Raw genomic sequence first — 15,386 nt, 5'->3', positions numbered from 1 at the left:
TGCCCGCTCATTTGGACCACTTGTGCGCGACGAATACGTAATACCGTCTCTGGGAGGTGTGATGTTTGATTGTGGTTAAGATTTAGAGCGTAAGCTTAGTATGTAGTCTTCTTTTGGCCTCGGCACGACGAATTGATTCACAAGAAATAATTTTTAATCACGATTATAAGCTTCCATTTTGAAGTTTTTTTTTTGGTCACGTCAAAGTGATCACTGCACCTAATGGTAAGCGAAGTGGGACCCATATAGAATGCCGACTGACACAATTGTGCCAGCCTGTTTGAACCGGATATACACAGGCTGATCCCGGAACGCGACACACTTACGTGGGCCACTATGGCGGGTTTTAACACCTTGTGTACGATGGTCGCTAACCGGGCGGCTATAAAGTCAGACAAAGTCGCCAGTAAAACTAGTCCTCGTATAATTTAACAGCCCAACCCAAACTAAACACAAACAAGAAAATGACTTAGTCATGGCACCCTGCCTACTCGAAATAGAATGACTTAAAGTCTGAAATTAATTATCTCCAGGTTTATTATGCGAGAAATAATGGATGCTTTGGCCCGTTTAAAATCGGTTCTGCGAATGTTCGATGAGGACGTATAGACATTAGACAGTCGTTTTTTATAAGGACGCGGCAAAATTCCAAAGTGATGATTATCGTCAGTTGACACAATTATGCCAGGTCGATTGGATAATACAGGTTGAATTTGTAACGCTATACTCTTTCGTCGGCCTGTGGCGGGTATTTAATCTTGTGTATGATGATCGCGATTCAAGCGGACAAAAAAATCCCATCACCAGAGGTAGTATGGACTAATGTACTTGTTCTTTAAATAGAAGCGGCTACTCGTAAATCCTGACATCTCTTGATTAGTTATCTAAATTAGCTGTTTGTTGGGTATTCTATAAATCGCCTGTTTGAATCGTGAACCCTGTAGGAGATTTAGTTATGTGAACCCACATATTTTTTTGCTTGGCTTGGGAATTGAATCCAGACTCTCCCTTTCTTCCCGATGCTAGTACACTCCTTATACTACCCATGTTTACTATACATGCAAGATCTGCATAACTTACGCCATTACCCGTACATATTAGTTGGAGGCACAGTGCCTAAATTTCCATACACCGTCATGGACATTTTTTGATGAAGTGCACCGAAGTATGTTGTTGAATCTTAATCGGGGTGCAGGAGTCAAGTGGCTATTAGGGATACACGGCCGACGGTGGTTATGTAAGAGATACGCCATAAAGTCTCTAGGCAACGAGCGCAGTAAGTAACTTGCAGAGGTTTGTAATTTTGAGTTTTGTGTTGTGTTACTACTCCTTATTTTGCATAATGCCTCTTAGCGACTACGATCAGGTGAGCTGCTCACTCGTCCCGTCATTCAATTGTTTAAATCTTTATGTTTTCACCTTGCATTTGAGTCGGATACAGTACCTGAATAAATTTTATTTCACCATTCCAACGTAAATATAATACTGATACAAACTGGGCGCCATTCGTACATCAAAGAAGAAAGATGAAAATTGCGTTTGCCAGAGGCACTGAGGCCTGCCATTCTTCAGTCCAGACGTATCCCGACGCTTGTTTCGCATCACGCAGGTGTAAACTAGCGATAAAACATGTAGAGGGCCCCGGCTCGCAATCCCTCGACGGTTACTAATGCAGATTGCGTTCAGAAGGTCATATCTAAATCACGGGGATAGAGCATAACGTCAGTACTTTATCTTAAGTCAGCACCTGCCCGCCCCCCGGGCCCTGAGTTATAACATCGGTTCTCCTTTTTGTTGTTTACGAATGAGTTTTTCACATTTTCGTCGGCCGCGGACGGCGTTCGACACACCTGCTCCAGCCTAGCCCCCCTCCTGTTATATTTATTGTACTCATTTTGTATATATTGTGAGCGAATAGTACGGCACAGTGTCGGGACTTATCGTGTGTAATGTGCCGTTATTTTTTTCGTGCGTCTCGAGACGCGGATGATGGTTTTATTATGCCGGTGCCGAGGCTGTGACGGCGCGGAGACGTTGAGTCGTGACGCACGTTACCGCGCGGGCGCGATCCCGCACGCTTGTCGCTCACGTGCGGATGCTCTTATTATGTGTCCGAATATTTGATTGATGAGAAATGTTTGCGTATTGTGTTGTGTTACCGCCGAACGTCTGTCTGCGCCCGCGTTATTACATTTCTCAGGTTTTCCGTTTCTGCTCCGGTTGTCAAAAGCATGTTTTGTTGAGAATAGATTAAATTCAGCGCTCGAAGTAAACACAGCGTCTGGACGTTTCTCATTTCGCAGTTCCAGTGTTTTCTTCGTTGTTTATCGCATCGCGTCGGTGCGAATTCAATATTCTATTCGGCCCGTGTTACTGCCAATTCTTTTTCGCGTATCGACACGTGAAAATGTTAAAAGCGATGAGAGAACGAGCGCTGCATTACATGTTTTTTATTTGTTGTAATGTGAAAGTTTCACGAAGCCGGGCGGGTTGCGGGCGGCGGGCGGCAAAGCGGTCGCGGTTCTGCAGCAATATCTGGTTCGTTAAAAGTCGCGGTGTAAATTACGTTTAAAACAATGCCCACAGGTCGGACGGAACAGTTTGTCAACGGCACTGTTTGCGATTCTGCCACGGTTTTAAACTTAACATTTTATTTGCACCGCCGCTGCACAAAATTAGGGTTGCCGCTTTGCGGTGTCGTTATAGTTTTCATTTCGGTAAGTACCGCCGCGCGCTAACTAGTGGAATGTAGTTAGCGCACTCCCCAAACTGCACACAGTAAATAAATGAATACGTATTTGCACAGCGCCGGAGTACAAACACAATATCGCTCGTCGCGTGGATGTGTGAGCCCTCTTGTTTGCGAGCACCTTAATTAATTAAATCATTGCCGCCGTACGGCCGTGCGCTGCGCAAATGTTTGTTCGACTTATTGTATTGAAAAGTTATTGTAAACACAGGTACAATGGTCCGGCGCGCCCGACGCTCGTTCACCGCCCGCCGGGCTCCTGCGCGAAGCGATGATTATTGTTTCATCTGCTATTTCTTTTTCTAAACACAATCACTATTTCGCTAATGCATTTGTTTTGGACATTGGGAATTTGCACTGATGGATTAACAAACATAAATATTTGGGGATTGCTAACATTGAATTAATCCATTTCGTTTAGATACAATGTAAATTATTAACTGTGTAGTTGCCAGTTGTAATTTTGAGATCAAATAATTAACATTTTATGCGTTTGCTTTGTTACCCGTCTAGCCAGTTTTGCCAATTAGATACTTGTGTGTCTCGCTTTAGGGTCGTTAATATTTTTCATTCGAGTGATAACTCTGCCCCAAAGGTTGCCTCAGTGCCTGCCAACCATAATGTAATGTATAAATTATAACAAAAGCGTAACTCCATACCAATTTTATAACACATCGCAAAACAAGAAAAGGGATTCGACATACAAAATCCATGTATCAACGGAAAGTATTTTAATTTTTTCACTCACAAACTGACCCTAAAGTTGGCCGTGTCCGAAAAATATCCAATTTCCATACGATATTTAAATGAAATTTGACGTGGGGACCTCGGTGGGGGAGATTCGGTCACGTGAAGGATGAAAAGATTCTCGGCAGACTGGACACTGATGCCCATTCTGATATATGACCTGTTAAATATTAAATTTTAATAGTGTCTTCAAGGGCGCCGACCTACGCGTCTCGAGGCGATTCGTTATAAATTTGAATTTCACGCGTTATTTGGCGAGGTTTGATGTGGACGTTTATTATAAGAAAAATGTTGCTTTGTCATATCTGTCGCGTCAAAGGGTGCGCGGGTCGAAACTCGAAAGTATCATTTACCCTTTAGAACTTAACCAATGCGACCTTAGTCTAGATTTTGATCTATTGTAATAAAATATCAATGATATGCCCTTACCAAAGTCAAAGTATTACGAGTTTAATGTGAATTATTCAATAAAATAATATCTGTGTGATTTTATACTCGCTAATATAACTACAAATTCTATCCTGGGATGTAGACTGAGCGATTTTCAATTTTATTTGAATATAAACGGCATTTTTTTCTGTTTCTACCAGCTTTACAAATGTATAAATGAATCATATTTTCTTTAGTTAGTTATTGTCTATATTAATGTATATGTTAGTGTTAAAAAAAAAAAAAATGCATCGGCCGGGAATCGAACCCGGGCCGCCCGCGTGGCAGGCGAGCATTCTACCACTGAACCACCGATGCTTGTTTACTTGGCGGCTAAATATTGACTAAGTTCCAAGAGTATAATTGTTATATTCTAATATTCTTTATGACCCAGGACTTGAAACATTCAACACACTAGGTTATAATTTTAATTAGTCACGTACTTGTAATAATGTTTATAGATACGACACGGAGAAGTATCAATAAAATAAACATTCCGGATCTCATGAAGCCGACCGTTTCTATTAACCGTTGTATTACCATAGATACGAGAGCTATTTAAATATTCTCGTAGATGTCGCCTCTGACAACGATTATTTGACACTAGCTTTTGCCTGCAGCTCCGCCCGTGTGAAAAAGTTTTTCCAAGATAAAAGTAGCCTATAGTATTTAAGATAATGTAGCTTTCAATTACTGAAAAAAAAAAGGATTTAGTAGTTCCTGCGACGAGTGCGTTCAAACAAATAAACAAACAAACTCTTCACTTTTATAATATTAATATAGATAATAAGAGATTTAGACTATTCAAAAACTCGCTGTGAGGTCATACTTAAAAATTTCTGAACTGAAACTATATGATCCGAAATTTGAACCCAGAACTTTATAGTTCATAGAACGCCCTCACTAAGCTAATGGTACTAACGGCACACGGCAATTCGTTTTTTTCGAAATACTTTAGGTACAACGCACGCGGAATAAAATGGCTAACAATTTTACCTATAAAAGGGATAGAAATGGACGTTGTTTTCGCCACGTTTTGCACGAATCGAGATCGAATTTTGTCCATTGTGACGGCCTTTACAATATTCATCTATATCTGTTACAGTGAAGCGAAAAATTAAACACAAAAATCTCGTTGTCAAGTTATAAAAGGTTTTCAAATCAGTTCACGTCCTACTACAAAATGGAAAAAAATATCTATGATTTTTAAGATGAACTTTTTAAATAAAAATAATAAGGAACTGTAACACTCAGCCTGATTTACGAAACAAGTGCTGCATTTTCAGTCGTCATTCATTCGTCTTGTGGACGAGCTATTTCGTCGCCCTTTTTCTGCTGCTTGATTGGCTCAATCAGCTGTTCAAATGGTGGCGGGCTGCAGGCGGGCACCGTACCTTCGTCTCACAATCGCTTTAAGATACATTTAATTCCTTGTTTCGAATAGTTCTCTTTGGTGTTAGTTTTTATGTGAATAATGTCGATTGCATAAGATCAGGGGGACTTATTCCGTCTACGGGTGCATATCCGTCTTTTTGCAATTACGGGCGTTCTACTCGAAGGACAGCTTTAGCCGTATAGGTAGATACGGGATTATTTAACTCTCTTACATATACGGCTATTCGGGTACGGGTCTAGCCCCCTGACCTCACCAACAACGAAGCTAAGTAAGTTGAGCTTAGATCGCGTAGCTATGAAAATGACTCTCATAGTAAATAGCATAGTTAACATAGTTTACAGGCTTCAAATATGTTGGAAAAAATATATATGCGAGCTAAGTTGAAATAACTTGTTTAACTTTTCGTCATATCAACCATGACAAGCTCGTCTCGTCATTCAAAGCAATAAAAAATCTTATACATATATCAGTTTGCGGCTTCACATATACATGCAAAAATATATATGCGAGCTAAGTTGAAATAACTTGTTTAACTTTTCGTCTGCAACTGACATGCTATTGTAATAATTATTAGGATTCTTGATGATACTAACTTTTATGAATTTGTGAAGAAATCCCTTTTGTATACTATTTACCCAACCCTAGGGCGGATTAATCGTTTATTTTAATACGATAGACCGTCTTTTATTCAATCAGTTCAGTCGATTTAATGAAAAGCACGAATAAACTAAAGACAAATTACATACATAGTTGTATGATTTCTAAAAATGTATACCTACCAAATAATTTCACACATATTATATTCTTTACACGTTTTATTGTAAGCACATTTATTATAACTTAACGAGCCGATGCCGTGTGTTTTTGGGGTGTGGTCGTAAATTGTGTTCGATAACTTACATGAAATTCATACAATTTATGAATAATTATGCTTTAAGGTTATAGAAAATATAATATGAGTATAGTGGGTACTTGTAAATGTACAGCGCTTTATGCTAGTTAATAGTGCAATATTCATTAAGCATAGTACCTTATGTAGTTATAACGTCGAAATTAATTAGCAAGCAATTACTTTTCGACACATTTCACAGTCAAAATCTGTTAAATTTACTACCTTTGCTTTGTACACGAGAAAATTTGAATTTCGAACAGAGCCGACACTAGTACGTATCGAATATGCTACAGATTTTTCCATTAAACCGATTTACATGTTAAAATTGAAATGCAACGCGTCGGCATCAGATGTTTAAAGCTCATTGGGCAGCTAACCGGCCGACGGGCAACGTTTCACGTATTAAAGATACGCTTGTCAACGGCAGCCGGGAGCCGGCAGCGTGCCGGCACGGCTCGGTTGTATTGGCTATCGGCACGATGTATTTATTGACACCCGTCGGTCGCATTTACCGTATTCGTTTGAGTTGCCGGGTTTGTTGACTGCTGAGACTTAGTATATGCAAATATAAGGGAAACTTCACATACGTGATGTTAAGGAAAATGTTGCGCTTGTTACTTTGAATCTTGTATTACTAGCTTACACGAAATATAATTTTCAAACAATAACATTATTATGTTAACGATTACCTACCGGGAAACCGTTTTTTCAACGTTTTTTGATAACGCTGAATTCTATAGACAAGCGTTTTCATAACATTCTTATCAGACAAATTGACATATCCAACGATGTTGCCAACACAATGTCACAACAAAGCATCACAAACACAATCAGTACTCCGTAGTTCGCAACAATACAAATGATGACGCGCGTCCACAGCGCAATCACGACGCGCTAAAACCGCCCGATCACCGTCCATTGCATTCAAGTGCTCACGTCGGAGATATCAACCAATTCGGAAATAAAACCGAGTCGGTGCGCCGCGCCGGGCGGTTTCCGATATCTGCCCGGTCGCGTCATAAAAGCGCGCATCGGTAATGTATTCGCGGGGAATGATAACGATACAACACTACTCGTAGGGATGCCAGCTTGGACGAATTCCCCAAATTTTGGGGGTTTTAAATGTCGCGAAGGGAAGCTTGGGGAGAATTTTCTCTGATTAGAACATAGCTATAATATGTTATTTATTAGTAGTTTTAAGTTTAGTAAAGTCAGGGACAGCTTTCGGACGCGTACTGTATTATTAGGGTTTTTCTTCTCTTAAGGAGATTTCCTAATTATGTTTCTGGGTTATTACAAAGTAGACATCTGACAACACTGAATGCTCACTAGTCGCAACCCTTGTAACGCGATATGCACTCGCATTGCAACGTTTATGTGCGTTATTAGAAATGTACGAGAAACACATGAGTTGCGCGGTGATCCCGTTCGGGTTGGGTTATGTGATGCGGTTAAACATAACAGAACGTAGAGTTTTAATAGTGTTTTGTCTACACAAAAGACTACTCTTTATTTATATCATGTTAAAACCTATGCAAATAATTATAAGTGGCAAATGGCTATACCATTTGCAGGCTACAAAGACACTGAGTAACAGAGAGAAACTGAGTTTTTTTTTTGCTTTTTTTGCACATTGTCATACCGTTATAAGGACCTTTTAAACTAAGTATAATAAAATCAATTTTAATTAGGCACCGACTCCAAAATTGGTATCCAGTATGATGTTATGTGAAATAATTTTTTAGTTTTGAGTGGTTTCTGAAGACGGTTTAATTTTAGGTCCTATTTTTTATTTGTTTTTGCATAATTAGTTCAATTAAATACTAGGTAATAGATGTAAGAAAGAATAAAAATGTGCAACATCACAATAGTGCAGTACGAAGCTTTGTTGATTTCACATCACGACCCTATAAAACTCTAGACTCGTGCTACGAACTACTAACGATAAATTGTACCCATCACTAGAGATGGTACGGCCGAGTCATCCTTATTTGCGCACGAGTACAGCGTCAAACAAATATCAATGAACGTACACATACGCGAACCAATTGCACGGCATTTATTGCATGTTTTACGAGTGACATAAGTTTTTATTCCCTTTGTCTGGAGCTGCGCGTATCCGCGGCCCGCGTTTCGCCCCGACTCCCGCACGATGCAAATGAGAAAATTGCACACATACGCTATGTTACAATGTCGGCTTTATTTTCCGATTCGTTACGTCACTATTAAATGGGCCGTGTTTTTGAAACGTAGACGGTTTTTTAGTATCTAAGGATAAGACACAAGTTTTAAATCCGCTGATTACTCACATTAAGTGAACCAGTTCACAGGCATGATTCCCCACTCCCACATTCTGAGTAGCACTTAAAAACAAACGTACGTTTTTTGTAAATGGAAAAGGGTAAGGAGCCGTGGCGCGAATAAATCTGATTGCCTTCGCGTTTGATGGTCGTGCCTCGGATATTTGTGTACATTGAGATGTTCGCGGAAGTATTGCCGTGATTGTGGATTTGTTTCTTGCGAGGGTATTTTTTTTTCCGGCATTCCGGTTCGCGGTTCGACATCCCTTAAATATGATTCAACAATGATACTTGAACGGTTTTGTGTATTTTTTGCTTCGGTTTAATGGTTATGTTATGATTTTGTTTATGTCCAGTGGTTGTTTAATATGTGGTTTGGAAGATAGTGAGTTTGATTAATTTAGGAAGTAGGTTTTTTTTTACATAATTTGTTTTAGAGTTTTGTCCCAGTGTTTGAACGTCTTAAAGTGTATGTAAGGTTAAAACATATATACGTGGTAAGATATGGAGTCATGATATCGTGTCTAAAGCTGAACGCATAGTCCCAGCACTTGCCAGGCGAGCAGCTCGCTCGAGTCTTCATTTGGTACTTATACAAATATCAGTCCATCCCGAAACTTCATCCACGGGGTTGGGTTTAAAATGATGGATTAAAAGGTTTTTAAAAGTAATTATGCGTAACGTGAGCTGGCAAGCCGGTGTAATTACCGTAATCGAGGTTGTTTACTTACCCTTTCGTTGGTCGATTTTTCTTAATTGTTGTAGAAAAAGAAATATGTGATGGCCCAATTGTAATTGGGATCTCTGTATATGAAATTTAAAAAATGTAAAAATTGATATGCATCGGCCGGGAATCGAACCCGGGCCGCCCGCGTGGCAGGCGAGCATTCTACCATTGAACCACCGATGCTGATAACCGTAGTTGCAAAATAGTTGAATGTAAACTATATACGTGCCAATATACGTTTGCGCAAATAATATGTTGTTGTGGACATAATTATTCTTATTATTAAATTTAAAAAAAATACCAGGTGCGTGTGTGTATAGAATGATCATATTTTGCTACCATTTTTTTATAGCTAGCACTTGTATAGTAAACAAGCAAATACGATGTTCGTTTATAACAGTTTTTCAAAGTGAGGAATATGTTATTTGCGAGGACCATTAACGCTTCCGTGCCCACATCGTCATCCTCCCCTACCCCGCATCCCGTCCCATCAAAAAACTGTATACCGCAGCCGACGCGTGTAATGAGCGTTATTACGCGTCACGGAGACGGTGTTGTGTACACAAATGAACGAACAGACATACGTGATACATCGCCGGCTCAATATTAAAGTAGGCGCGGACCGGGCCGCATTAATACGTCATCGCTAGTACTTTAGAGGCTCGCTACTCTATGAAGTTATTGAACGGTATTTCGCTAACGATGTTCCTTTTTCAAATTTCATATTTTGTACTGTGGCGGTACAATCAATGCATACACCGCCATCTCGTCAACATCGCGGGAACTGCAAGATGATCGATGCGTTGACATAAAATAACGTGCGGGATAGAGAATAAGTCCCCTGTAGTGATAACACACAGCAATCACGTTAGATGGTGACAGACAATCCTGGATTATGCTAGCACAATTTGAGCAACGCGTTGCATATATAGCACCTCCGAATAGGAACCGTCGGAGGGGGCCGCGGCCGGTCAGGCGCAACATCTGCCTGACTGGAAATATTTCCGCTCCGTAGAGGAACGCAACCATATGTTCCTCTACAGCTGTAGAGGAACAGATAGTTCTTTTAAAACTTTACCTTTATGCCGCTAAAGTTCCACAACGTGACGTAATATGGTCGTAATACGTTAATATAGATTCCATAAGCATCAGGGCCCTTATTCTCTATCCCGCACGTTATTTTAACAGTGCGTAACAAGCACGTAACACAACGCATCATGGTTAGGACTATAGAAATTTGGCTTACAGAATACCGTTCCACGCACATTTCTCGAAGATAACATGACACGGCCGCGTTACGCGTTTACACTATCATACAGAATAAGGGCCCAGGTGATCATTTTAGCATCAGTTCTATTAGATTTAGTACTGATTTTAAGTTGTCTGATGCCTCGATATTAATTGGAATGGTCCATTCATATAGAAACACCTAAAACTGAAACAAGTACACCTGAAACTTATAACTACCCTCTTTTTCCGTCGAAAGTTAAAAATGGACTGCTCGCGTTACTTTAAGGCCGCCATCTTTGGAAAGGCATTGCTCAGTCTTTATTTTAATTTTGGGTTGACCAAAGATCCGCAATGACAAATATCGTATAGTTCCATAATAGTATTGCAAGGAATTAATTCAATGTGCTTGCTGGATATCGGCTAAAAACCACTAATGACAACTAAGATTTGTATGGTCATAAATTATGGAGAAATTGTCATTTTTGATTCAGCAGTATTACTACATTAGGTCTACGTGTTTGAATTACATTTTTATACGTGCGTGATAGATAACATGCAAATGTTGGATAATGGATTTTAAATATTACTCGTTACTACTCGATACTAAATAAAATAATGAACTTATTTATAATAATAATACTGAACGCAATCAGCAATTTTGACTTATTAGTAACAAGCATCGGTGGTTCAGTGGTAGAATGCTCGCCTGCCACGCGGGCGGCCCGGGTTCGATTCCCGGCCGATGCATAAACGTCTTTTTTATTTTCTTTATACATATTTGGAACCAACTTGGGCCACGCACTGGTTTTTCAGATTTATGAGGTTTTGTCGTAATGAACTCTAAATATACTCTAATTTATTCCAAACATTTTAATACATGATAAAAAAAAAGTTTAAAATGGATATTTTAAACTAATTGCCGAATAAAATAAATACTTATGTGTGGTGTATGTTTTGTTGGTTAAATATAGATAAAACATAATGTTAAAAAGACATTTAAATAATTCAAAATTCTGTAAAATTATTTTATTTATTTAAGTATTTTCGGGAACAATATTATTGACGTGAACATCGCGCTGCGTCGGAAGCTTGTGTCACGCTACAAGCGGGGCGAGTCTGCGCCGGCCACCCGCGTTGACAAGGGTCCAAATCAGAGATATTAATTTGTACCGAGCGCTCTAAATTAACCGGCGCCTGTTACCCTTTAGGGTGGCGCCGCATATGAATAGGCTATATCAGAAATCAGAAAGCAGGAAGCTTTAAAATTCTGACAGTCTTGAAGGGATCTTGTTTGAGCAGCATTTCCAAACAGATACGACTTGTTGACCTTCAAAAAAGAGTATATTTCCACCTAAAAGGCTGGTAACGCTTCTCTATGGTATCCCCTAGTATTACTGATGTTCATGGACGGCGGTGATCGCTTACCATCAAGTGAACGGTATACTTGTTTGCCTCCTATAATATAACAAAAAAAAACATTGTTTGATAGTTGCTCGCCTGATAGCGCTACTGCCAATATAAAATAGCAATACCACAGATTCTGATACAATAGCTATACTAAACATAACGTCCCCCACCACGCGATACTGCGCTCAAATAGTTTGCCAGCTGTGATAACAAAATTGGAATCGTTCAGACCGCTATGTTCGTCACTGAACGTAGGATTTTTTTTTATTTTTAATGATTTCTTATGTTTATGTGAATGTTAGACATTGAAATAAAACTATTTTTCATTTTTTTTGCGGTTTTTTATACACCATGACTCACCCCCGTGACCATGAAGGCGGCAAAGTCTTCGAAACGTTGGGAGAAAATTATATTCATAATATTTTACTAAGATGATAGATGTTTAATATCATAAGAATTTATAATTGCACTATTGTAAATCGGAATAAATAGTGCTTGTTTGGCGAAAAACAGCCCATGCTAGGTGGTGTAACCTACTACACTTATAAAAGGACTTTCTACTACTTATAAAAGGACTCGCTGTACACTGTATTGAAGTTTTGCAGAACGTTTGTGACTATATTTCCGTTAATCAGTCGAATAAATTCGTCTAAAAATGTGTTTAGAGCTATGTTTATTGAGCTGAAACAATAGCCCCGTGGCACTAAGCAGTAATCGTAGATCCAAGTTTGTTGTTGGCCTTGGATTACAAATATTTTGGTCCAAGCTTTTAGTGCGTCCTTAGGGAAAGTTGCCACAAAGACAGGCCAGCGCCGTTGTCCAAGCAACTACATAGAGTTTATAAACTCGACTAATGGTATTTGTCAATTACAAAGTTTGATCTCTACTCAAATTGTTATTCAGAAGTGTCCTTTATATAGGGTGTGTATAAAGTAGATGTTGTAGTAAAACTTTTTCAATAACAGCCAATAAATTTACGTTTAAAATCTACATACATATCTTGGAAAACATTGTTTCTTTATGATTGGAAAAAATAATCTTGCGAAGTATTTCGACTAATAAAAAAAAGACACGAAAAATTATAATATTGCCAAGTCAAAATTTTTGTGTCATATTTCCGAATTTAAATCTTAAGTTTAAAAATAAATAATAAATTTGTTCACTAACAGTCAAAAATAAACCTTAAGTATTATTCGCGCTTCCACAATGGCTAGGTAACAATTTGTAAGGCGAGACAGTCATAATTTCCGCCGGTTTCGTCCCTTCATCGTTGGATAAGACGTTAAGATGGTTAAATACCTTGCCACGTTTACCTGCATGTAATGTAATCAAGTCGACCCACCGTGTTGAAATTGGATAGGAAGTCTCTAGAGAAAATGAGTGCTTTATTTTTGGTGTGGTTAGGTAATTAATAATGTATCCATTATACTGTATATAGGTATAGGTAGATTATCAGAAACTGGTACGTACAACATATTATATGGTGTTACTGTGTTGAGCGTATAAATACGTCAGTCGTCATGACAACGTGTTGCTTACGCATCAACAAAGTCTAAAAATATATCATGATATTTATTTGGGTCATGTATCAGTTCCTTCAATTATAATAATATGGAACAATTTTTAATATATATATATATATGTCTGTTAGCCGTGGATCTACATAAGGGTTTTTTGGGTTGTAACCCAGGACTCTGTAATTACTAGTGCCCTCAGTAACCATTAAAAACTTGACAATATATTATATAGGTATTTGTTTGTTTGTCTGTTTTATTACGTAAACTATACATTTTACTATCATTTTTTTTATTCTATACTTCATTGTTATCGAAAAGCGTTTCTTGATAAGATGGCATTCTTTAATCAATTAGGCTGGGCCCGGAATTAGGATTAGTCCAGGGCCCACTCGACCTCGGGCAACTCCTGGTGTGCCATGTGAGCGTGCCAGCTTTAGTTAACCGATCTATATTATTTTCCTCGAAAATTGGTCACCTGATACATACGTGATATTTAATGTTCTTAAAAATATATATGAGGGCTTTTAAGAGAATACGTTGGGAGAGAAGAGGGTTTGTTGGACCTGTGGAAATTTGGTCGGGCGGAGTGATATTGGGTTTTTCTATTCAGTATGAGTCGGAGTCTGGAATTTGTGCCCGATATGGCAATAAGGTCGCGCCTATCACATAATGGGACGGAAAATACGGCGGAAAGTGGGTGCACCAATTGCACCTTTGCCTGCTCCTTTGGGAATAAAGATGTGATTGTTTTTATTTTAATTCGATCCAGCCAAGTCATTCCATTCTCCAGTAAATTAGAAGCCACATTGAATATATTCATGAATATTAATTAGATTCAGCTTAGCGGGAACCTTTTAAGTTGTTAAATATTAGCTCAGTCTAAGTATTTGCTTTGAATATGTTCTTGTTTGTCTTATCAGTAGAGATAATACGGCAAATACGAACGCTGCAAATATATGTAGTAGAGCAACACAATGTGTGTCAAGGTAATCTCGCGCGTAGTAAATATTCTGCTTATTGTGGTATATAGTATTATAGATTAAGATTATTTACAATTTCATATCTAGAGAGAAATAGAAGTTACTCACAAACACAAACACAAACACACGTCACGCATTTATCCCCGAAGGGGTATGCAGAGGCGCAAACAGGGCACCCACTTTTCGACAAGTGTGTTTCGTCCCATGATGTGATTAGGGGGCGAGCCTATCGCCACATCGGGCACAAATTCCAGACTCAGGCCTGATACTAAGCAGAAAAATCCACTTTTTTCCGAACCCGGGATTTGAACCCAGGACCTCGGAGCGTTTCCGTACCGCGCATACCGTACAACTACGCCACCGAGGCAGTCATATAAGTCACTCGGTAGACGGTAAGCACGACTCTCCATAAACGTAAGTGTGTTGCGTTCCAGGATCAGTATGTGTATATCTGATATAAAACAGGCCGGCAGAAAATGGGAATTTATGCAAAAGGTAACCCTACACAACATATACATAGGTTCTAATATGCATTAATGCGGTCTGCAAATCTTTCAAATTATATTTAGATTTTTCTATAATTACGAAAGGGATGGCGGCAGGAATCGGAATATATTGACGCTTCGCCACTGCAGGCCGTCATAATTGTGTCGACGGCAGAAGAGTAATCATCTCTTGTCAGTGGACATTCTATCAGGACTCGACTCCGCTTACCATCAGGTACAGTAGGATTAATGTCATGATGGTATAAGAAAACATTTCATACAGAAAAATTGTTGCGTGCCACTTGTAACCTTAAAAGGTTAGACATTTCATAATGTCCAGAGATTTCACTGTCTAAAGTGGTATTAAAATGGACAAAGTTCAAGCCCACGTCGCGTTTGTGCGAAACCCAAAAAACGTTTTACCCAATTCCTTTAGGTCCGCTACTAATTTCCACATTTCAAACACAATTCGTTCAGTTGAAAATAACAAATGAATGCAATCCGTCCTCATTTCCACGTAAAGACTT

General features: G+C 39.0%; 1 protein-coding gene and 3 non-coding genes across 6 annotated transcripts in view; 2 read left to right on the top strand and 2 right to left on the bottom strand.

Moving 5' to 3' along the window:
• LOC115442728 (furin-like protease 2) overlaps positions 1–15,386 on the top strand; it is a 306,129-nt gene that overhangs the window by 247,708 nt on the left and 43,035 nt on the right. The gene's annotated exons all lie outside the window — the stretch shown is intronic.
• On the bottom strand, positions 4,173–4,243 carry Trnag-gcc. The gene has a single exon. It is a non-coding gene; the product is annotated as a tRNA-Gly (tRNA).
• Trnag-gcc lies at positions 9,353–9,423 on the bottom strand. The gene has a single exon. It is a non-coding gene; the product is annotated as a tRNA-Gly (tRNA).
• Positions 11,147–11,217, top strand: Trnag-gcc. Its single transcript has one exon. It is a non-coding gene; the product is annotated as a tRNA-Gly (tRNA).

This window comes from Manduca sexta, chromosome 8 (assembly GCF_014839805.1).
Source record: "Manduca sexta isolate Smith_Timp_Sample1 chromosome 8, JHU_Msex_v1.0, whole genome shotgun sequence".
Lineage (NCBI taxonomy): Eukaryota > Metazoa > Arthropoda > Insecta > Lepidoptera > Sphingidae > Manduca > Manduca sexta.
The sequence above is the reverse complement of the archived record's forward strand: the minus strand, read 5'-3'. Positions and strand labels throughout refer to the sequence as shown.